At 39.5% G+C, this 8,416-nt stretch overlaps 1 long non-coding RNA gene across 1 annotated transcript in view; it reads right to left on the bottom strand.

Moving 5' to 3' along the window:
* LOC307021359 overlaps nt 1–5,997 on the bottom strand; it is a 37,150-nt gene extending 31,153 nt beyond the window's left edge. Inside the window, exon 1 of the long non-coding RNA XR_013803136.1 lies at nt 5,676–5,997. This is a non-coding gene — a long non-coding RNA (uncharacterized lncRNA). The remainder of the gene's footprint in view (nt 1–5,675) is intronic.
* Nucleotides 5,998–8,416: the final 2,419 nt, after the last annotated feature.

Here is an 8,416-nt window from a genome sequence, read left to right as displayed (position 1 = left end):
TGTTCTATTCATACTCTAAATATCAACTGACAAAACATTGAGGAGTGACGGGTATAATTGTAAGGGAGACAAATGATGTGAAAGGTCAGACATTTAAAGAAGGACCACTTTTACTTCAAAACCTCAATGGTTTTTCAACCTAGAAGTTTTCAAGGTAGCCATCGGTGTGATATAACGGATGAAAATTCTCATTTAGGGGGAGTTGTATCTTTTAAAATCCCCTATTGTCTGCCTGTCTGAATGATGTGAACCAGCAGACTGGTTGTGCGTGGGTTCTACTAGAACAGCCAGTTTCTCGGTTTATTGGACATCACATTGATTCCCATGGTCTTTGCTCACAATACACCCCCCTGCTGCAAGTGCCCTTCACTGGTACATGCTGCTATATAAGGAACCGCTCATGTCCTAACAGAGAAAGCACATGTTCCCACAGCACCAGGGGCTCAGAGGGTTCAACCCTCTGACCATCGAATGTTCTCATTTCTTCCACCCTTTTTTCAAAATACAGATATAAGACAGTCCAAGTCAGGTTTTAGATTCTTATAATCAAGATTTCTCTCATGTTCTCAATGCTGAAGAGAAGGGTTATTTTTGTTTTATATTACTGAAACCTGTAGGCCTTGAACATTTAACATGGTGCTTGAATAAACCACAAATAAAATTGTCTGAAAATTAAATCAAACAATTAAATGACTATTTAATTTAACAAATGGACTTGACTCCTTACTTTGGTAATCACGGCTAGGTCAAGTTATTTATTTGTGATTTAAAATCCCACAGAAATCATGAGTCTAACCCTGCGCAGTATCTTTTTATATTATATGACAGATGCCACTGGGAAACCACATTAAAATGTAAATTAGACGTCAAAAGTAATGGGAGCAGATGGTAAACCCACAGGTGTGCAGCAAAAGAAAATGCGTCAGCACAAATCAAGTCCTCCACTTCCATAATTATTTTCAGAATCTGCATTCGTTTGTATTGCATCTCTGGGTTGTCACGGATGTTTCCCCACAAACTGTATTCATCTCGTCAGAGCTGTCATGCAGTGCAATTTATTGTGTTACGCTTGGTTTGACAGCTTCTAGCACTGGTAAGCTCTTGGCAGGGAATAGAGGGGGAGAAAGCCTAACAGGAACATACAATTACAGCAAACCTTGTTGGAGATTTCCCTCAGTACGCCCACGCTCTTGTTTTGAGACACTTTGCAAACCACATCCTGTTAACACTGCTGCAGGTGACACCTCTGAGAGGAAAGCACCTATTCTCACACATATCCTCTCAGAGGAAACTGGTTTACTTGCCGTCTGTGTCAGGGTCTTTAGACAAATGCACAGCAGATGTGTGAATAATAGACGTCTTAAAAGCACAAACTGATCGCTTCATGCATCTTGTGAAGAAATACCTTTGAGTGAAGCACAAGGCAGCAGCCGATGCTTGATATTTTCTGAGCAGAAGACATTTGCATAAAGCAGCGTGCCTTATATGATGGTCTCTTCTCATTAAGAGGGCAGATGTAGAGATGGCAGTAGAGGGGGCACACAGACAGATCTGCAGCATAATGAAATAAATCTCCAAGAGTAAAAGCACACACAGCTTATAGACATACAGTAAAATGCCTGTGCTAAACCGCCCATGCTATTATATTTATGGACAATTATTGGCAAGCAAGGTCAGATGAAGAGAGTCAAAATTTGAAATGTCATGACAATAAAACTACAAAAAATTGAAAAGACCAAAATCAACAATGTGCTGGTCCATCTCACAATGTTTTATGAATTCCCTACCAAGCCAATTGGTTCCTTAATCAGCTGGGAACTGTAGTTTTCAGCAAGAACTGCAGTAAACTGTGCACATAGGGATTATTTCCAGCATCAGCATTTCCGATGGCATGATTGTGTATGTGGGTTTTACTCAAAGAGAACTGTTGTGTTTGTCTTCATAATAAAGAAAAATGGCTCCCGGTGGCTCTCTAGGCAACTATTTAACATAACCAACGTAAAGCTGAGTTTGATGGGAATGTTTTTTATAATTCATCCTTAGTGGAACCTATAGATGTCATCACCAATCCTAAAAACATTTCTTCATCTGTAAATGATGTGGCATCTCACTAAAAAAGAAAGACATTGCCAAAATCAATAGAAGATTCAGCCGCTTAAAGACATTTGAAGCCTGCATATTAGACCGATTTGCAGTTACTTCTGAGATTAGAGTTATTGGAAAGCTCAGCTGGTGTGGGCAGAGAGACCGTCCCTTTGTCATGGACCTTTGATACAAGCGCAGCCAACTCCTCATCACAGCCTGCTTATTTACTTTTCTGTCACCAGAAATAGCTATCTATCTCTTCTTGTCCTTCATCTCTATCAATAGCATCTCCTCCCTCCATCTGGTGAGGGGTTTCAGACACCCACACACACACACACACACACACACACACACACACACACACACACACACACACACACACACACACACACACACACACACACACACACACACACACACACACACACACACACACACACACACACACACACACACACACACACACACACACACACACACACACACACACACACACACACACACACACACACACACACACACACACACACACACACACGCCCTGTAGGTTGGATTAACTCAGTGGGAATGACCCCGTCGGGGTGTTTCAGGGAATATTGATTTGACCAGTCCTCTATGGTGCTGTTGTGTAACTCAGGGCCAGTGAGTGGCATGCTCCAGAGAGGCTTTGAAACAAGACCGTGGAACATAATTAATATATTTCTCAGAAAGAGTCACATGGAACTTAATATACAAGTAGAGAGAAGGCTGACTGAGAATAGGGGCAGATGAAGACAAATGCTATGTTACCGTGATTACTGCTCAAATAGCATTCACTTCCTTATTTAAATCGTCTTTCTAACTATAAGAAAACTGTAAAAATGATGTAAGCTATGATATATCCGACTTGGCAATAAAGTGACTTAAAAAGCAAACAAACATGTAAGACAGCAGCTGGCATGCTAACATTATCAATCAATCAATCAATAAATCAATCAATCAATCAATCAATCAATCAATCAATCAATGTTTATTTATATAGCCCAATATCACAAATGATACATTTGTCTCAGTGGACTTCACAGTTTGTACAGAATATCAGTATGAGATTACGACACCCTCTGTCCTTGGACCCTCACATCGTACAAGGAAAAACTTCCAGAGAAAACCCCACAGTTAATGGGGAAAAATGGGAGAAACCTCAGGGAGAGCAACAGAGGAGGGATCCCTCTCCCAGGACGGACAGATGTGCAATAGATGCCGTGTGCAAATTGAAAAGATAATACATTTACAACATAGGTAGTCCAAATGTTTGGAAATGCATACGTCTATATTAAGAAGATGAATCCAGGAGGATGTCAACAATCCTGTGGGAGCCATCAGGGAAGTAGTATGATGAGAGTCAGGCAGAACCACAGAGACAGGTTCAGCCACGACTCGAAATCCAGGACTCAGATCCAGTACTCAGGATAGAGGATCCAGGACTCAGAATAGAGGATCCAGGACTCAGGATCCAGGACTCAGGATCCACACGAGCATGTTTATTATGTATTTAGCATCAGAAAATGCTAGCACTTGTTAAGCTTGCATACATTTCAAAGTCTGGCAGTATATGGGTGAATTCAGACATTAGTTTATATTCTGACACATTCTAGATCTTACACAGGTCAAGTGTCGCAGGCCATTTATGGAAACAAGTAAGTACACTTTATCAGGAACCTCTGCAAAAAACTTTTTTTAAAACTCAGTTCCATCCTTATAAATCAACACAGCTACAACACTTCCTTTTGTTATAATTGATTCTGAGCTGCACTTCAAAAAGGCAAAACAAATCCCACATACTGAAAAAAATAATATGGGGATTAATTCAAACCTTATTTTTTTTCTATTGCATAAATCTCAAAGCCTTTGAGTTAAAATCAATCATTATCTAGGCACGCTGTTCCACCAATCAGAACACTGATGTTTTCAATGGCATTAATAAAATACATTACATAAAACCCAACAAAAGCAGCCAGTCACATTGAAATCCTCTGTGGAGATCAAACCAGTTGGTTTTATTGCTGGCTGTGGAGCTGCTCATCCGGCAGATCTCCCTCAGAGAGCATGAGGGGATGATGGAGCGCAGATTTAAGCCCCCACACAAAATTGGAAGCTGTTAATCAGTGGTGTCAGTTCCCTCCGGCTTGGAGCTGTTGAGGGAACGTGATGGAGCTCATGTCAAGCCCCCCCCCCCTCCACTCTGGAGGCTGGGGGTCCAGCTGTCTGTCGCTCAGGATCAGATCCACATCACCACGCCCCCCCCGCCCACTGTGCCACCAGGACGAGCATGGGCACGGGGCAGAGAGTGAGGAGAGGGGGGCTTATGTAAACTGGCAAGAGGGTGGGGGCAAATTATGAATGACGCTGCACAATATAATATCATGCAAATAAGAATGAATTAAATAATCAATTAATCTGCAAAGTATTTTCTTGTCGGCATCAAAAGTGTTTTATTTTATAGTTAACAAAAACGCTTCTTTCATTAAGTCCAGAGAGCTGAAAGAGTGTGTGTAAAATGAGTCTTAGAGGTGGAGAATTAGGGTTTTAAAAGTCTGTATTCTGACTTTTCTGTATTCTGACCACTTCATCATAACCCTGCACTTTGACCTTCTTGCATATGTCAGTCGCAGTCCGTTACAGCAAAAATAAGTACGCAATTTGAAATAGAGCCGTCATAAGGTTGACTTATGTCTTTGATCTCTCTGCGGCTCACTCCATGTGACTTAAAAGAAAATGCAGTGATACATTTAGATGTTTTCAATGACCTAAAGTCCTACAAATCAAGCAGTAAACCTACATTTATGTACAACAGAGAAAGGAAGGAAACCATCATATACAATAGGTCAAAATCTAGAAAACGTAAACCACACATCTATTATCTTTGTACTTGGCAACTAATCTTCTATTGATCAGTTATTGACTAATTGTTGACCCACGTATAAACATAACCTCATGTGTAATTTGGAGTTTGCTGGAACAGTGACATTGAGGCAGGATCCACAGCATGACCGCAGATTTTCTGAACGCAGCATTTTAACACAGAAGTGACATCGTCTCTTTGTGCTTTGTAAGGGGCGGGCTGTCAGTTTATTCTGATCACTGAGGAGATTCAGTTTTAGCAGATTAGGCTTTCAAGAATTTGGAACATACATTTATAAAGCTCCTTTTAAATTGGATGCAATCATTGTAATCCCTTCTCTATTCACATCATTAAACGGTTTTTAGATTTTTAAAGCCTAGCTTGATGTCTTGACTTTTTCTTTTATTCTTATGGAAACAATGTTAGTCCTAAGGGGATTTGCCAAAACTATCCTGCAAACCAGATGCTTTAAATCATATTTTAAATAAAAGGTTATATAATATGTCACACTAAGGCTGCATCTATTCAGTGGAGAGTGCAGAGAGCAGCCTCAAGGGAGTGTGCTGCTGTCAAGTTAGATAGACAGGCTCCACATGATGGTTTATTACACAGTAAATGTCTCATGGCAGTGGTCATTTTTAGATATAGTCTAGAAGTCATGTTAGAGTTCAACCTTTTTGGCTTGTGGCCTTCATAAACAAAGATGTACCTTAAATTATAGCAGCGCGGCTCTGGGTTGGGTGAAGCCAGGATTTCGTTCAATCTTTCCGCCTGAAAAACACAGAAATCTCACCAACTGGTGGATGTATTGAAATTAAAAAGGGTGACATTCATGATCACCAGATGATGAATCCTGTTGACTAGTTATCCTCTGACTTAGACTCTAACGGCACCATGTCTAGCATTACAAAAAAAGGTTTTTATTGCAATGAAATTATGTGCAGATTTTTACGTCTATTGTTTCTGTACTTTTGTTTATGACCTGAAACCTGGAAAACTAATGTCATTCATCATTCCCCACTAGCCTCAGGTGTACTTTAGTGCTAATCAGCAGATATTATGCTAACACATTGCATCCTGGTCTCACCAAAATACGTGAAATGACTACGACCCCTTAACACCGCATTAAAAACTAAGATGGTCAACACAAAGCATGAAAATGGTGAGCAACATACCTGCTAAAACATCAGCATGCTAGCATCTTCTTTGTGACCACCCTGCTGTCATTAGCATTTAGCTCAATGTACCATGATGCTAAAAGTAGTGCCTCATAGAGTCATGATTGATGTAGTCTTGTTATTTCCCCTGTTGTTGCTAATTGTTATGATTTGTATTTTCAATTAAAACCCCAATTTTCCAAAAGCAGTTCCATGTTCTGGTTGACAAAATAATGTTGTTTCACTCTGTTGAGGTCCATATTTGCTGCATCTGAATTATTTTGGGTTGCAGAGGAGTCACAGGCATATTTTAGAGGCTGATTATTTCTGGAGTGAAACTCAAAGTCCAGCCTCTTTTAAACATGTATTCAGTGTCAGGTGCACATACTACAGTAATTCACAATAGAAATGGAACAAATATATAATTTAAAGGAATGAATGTGGAATTACAATGTCAGAGCGATATTGGAAATAAACATTAACGCAATAAACATTTAATAAACAAGGAAAAAAAAGATTGAAATAAAGTAAAAATGTATAGATTGTATTTATATTCTTAGACAAGAAAATAAATAAAATAAAAAATAAAAGTTGTATAAATAAAAGTCTGTACTTGACTTACTCCATAAGTGAAGTACAGACTCTAATACGCATCACAGTAATCGTGTCAGTGTGCCATTTCTCTAGTTCAAATCTGCTCTGTTACCATGAGAGCATTTCAATTCCCTGGTGAATTGAGAGCAAAACCGGATAATTGATGCATAAGAAACAAGTCCCAGAGGGAACCTCTCTTGTGGGCAGATTCCAGATGACTAAGAAAGGGCAAGTTGGGCTTAAGTCAGGGGTCTGCAACCTTTTTGACCAAAAGAGCCATTTTGTTCCTTTTTCCAAAACATTTTTTTGTCTGGAGCCGCAAAACATATTTCATAGCTTGATAGCTAATAAAGTTTTATTTATTGTTAGGCCTATATCAGACAAAAACTACGTTTTTTTTGCATGTATCAGGCTATTTATTACATTATATAAAACTGTTAACCTCTAATAAGAAACAAATAACTCCTATAAGGAGAATTAAAAATAATACACAGGCCTACTTTAAAATAAATTAAACACAGCACTTGGGGAGTCCTCTGCACATTTGAAGGGGAAAAAAATATTATTAAAATGGGCCCACTTTGAAATGAATAAAACATATAGCTGCACCCTAAAAAGAGTTAAAGGTAGGGTAGGTAAGAATGGCAAAACCAGCTCGAGTGCGCTAAAATTTGAAAATACACAACCGGAAAAAATATGCCTCTTCCTTCAGACTTTCTTACAGAGTCCCTCCTCCAACACACACGAACGCGCATCATCAATGAGGCCACGAGATAAGTTTGTGCCAGATGGAAGGCTGACAGGCAGGTAGGCCATCCAATCATTTTAGCCGGGACGGCTAAAATGCCGTGCTTTTTACAGCGCTACGGCTTCCAGAGATTAATTTTTGTATGTATTTATTGTCAAAGCATTTAATATATTCATTGCTATCGGGACGTTAAGAGCATTCCATGGAATATAACAAAAAGTGTTTTCTGAAATAAATTACATACCCCATTGAATTATGACTGAAGATTATCAGCTGTCTTCCTCTCCCTTGTTGTTCCTCGATACGTAAAGGCTGCAGCACCGTTGACAACTTCTCTCTACACATCAAACATACCGGTAAACAAGCATCGTTTGCTGTGAAAGCATATAACTCTGTCCACACAGAATTTAATTCCTGTGTTCCTCCTCCCTTTATACATAAATATGTGTCCCCGGTGTGCCGGGGAACTCATGCAGCGTCAGAAAATAAAACCCTTTCTCTTTTCCTCCGTACCCAAATCTTTTAAAAACAGATGTACAACGAGCAGATACAGATTTGCTGCCGATATGATGTAAAATCGGCGGCGGACCCAGAGAAAGTTGCTATCAGAAACAATGCTTGACGTGTTTTTGACGTAATCTCGTCTTTGTTTACATTAGCAAGCCTCGCTAACACTCAGAGCTAACCTTTACTGAAGAGCATATATGTTTAAAAAGCAGGAAATAAAAAAAGGAACTCACCTTGTGATAAACCCGCAAGAGAAAAAGCATTTGAGATCCATACTGTTTCAGAAATAATCCTTGATGTGGTTTAAACAGGATGGCGTTTTATCACAGCAGAATGTAACTTTATCTCCGGTAGAATTCTGATCAGGCATTAGCTTCGCCTCCTCTTCTTTCTTTTTTTGAAGCTAAGGACACAAGATCCGCGTTTCTCTAACAGGGCTGCAAA

This window comes from Notothenia rossii (assembly GCF_949606895.1).
Source record: "Notothenia rossii genome assembly, chromosome: 10".
Lineage (NCBI taxonomy): Eukaryota > Metazoa > Chordata > Actinopteri > Perciformes > Nototheniidae > Notothenia > Notothenia rossii.
The sequence above is the reverse complement of the archived record's forward strand: the minus strand, read 5'-3'. Positions and strand labels throughout refer to the sequence as shown.